Below are 828 nucleotides of genomic sequence, written 5' to 3'. Positions count from 1 at the left end.
TTCTGGCTTTCAGAGGAAAACCAGGAAGGCAGAATGGAAAACAATGAGCACAAAGTCTACCTCCAAGCAGAAGGAGTCTCCTGTACCTTACCGATTCCTCTATGGAGACTGCCATTCTTTCCTCACCACTCATACCTCTGACAGCAGAACAGCCATGATCAAGCTGGCACCAAAAAGACTTTATCTCCCAGGAAAGGCAAAGAATGAGTAGGTAGAACCTACTATAGGAAGCAGGTACATATATAACTTGATAGGCGTACTATTTTCTAAGGGACTAGACTATGAAAAAACCTAGCTGTGCTTAGTTGGCTATTTGCCAGTATCAACCTTCTAGAGAACAGGCAATCAGAGTGCTAAAAATATAGAATTTAAAGCCAGCCTGTTAGTCCGCTTACCTAAATGTGTACATGCAGAGATTTAGATAAAGCTGGCAATAAGAGTGCCATGATATGAGCCTTAAGGAAAATCAATGCCATTAAAGTCCCCTGAGAATGACTGCAACAATAAATTAATTAATTAAAAATATAGAATGTATCAACTTAACACAGTGTTTAACATCATGAAAACATGTCAATGTAGTAGTAATTAGAGCTAAATATTAAGGGTGACTTAAAAATTCAGTAACTAAGAAGCACTTATAAAATGCCAGTGAATAGCGTCTGCAAAACACACATTCTTGCCTATGCACAGTTGTGTGGGTAAACCAATTGCTTGCACAATAAAAGCATGTGGTTGATGATCAAATTATGTTGTTTATGTGCTTCAACCTTCATGGCACAAAAAAAATCTTAAAGGCAATTTCTGAGACTTTCTGTTTGTGATACTTTC

The 828-nt window shown here is 37.7% G+C and overlaps 1 non-coding gene across 1 annotated transcript; it reads left to right on the top strand.

The window, feature by feature from the left end:
- Positions 1 to 371: 371 nt before the first annotated feature.
- On the top strand, positions 372 to 503 carry LOC125340251. The gene has a single exon (XR_007208730.1). It is a non-coding gene; the product is annotated as a small nucleolar RNA SNORA33 (small nucleolar RNA).
- The last annotated feature ends 325 nt before the right edge of the window (positions 504 to 828 follow it).

The sequence above is a fragment of the Perognathus longimembris genome, chromosome 22, assembly GCF_023159225.1.
Source record: "Perognathus longimembris pacificus isolate PPM17 chromosome 22, ASM2315922v1, whole genome shotgun sequence".
Lineage (NCBI taxonomy): Eukaryota > Metazoa > Chordata > Mammalia > Rodentia > Heteromyidae > Perognathus > Perognathus longimembris.
The sequence above is the reverse complement of the archived record's forward strand: the minus strand, read 5'-3'. Positions and strand labels throughout refer to the sequence as shown.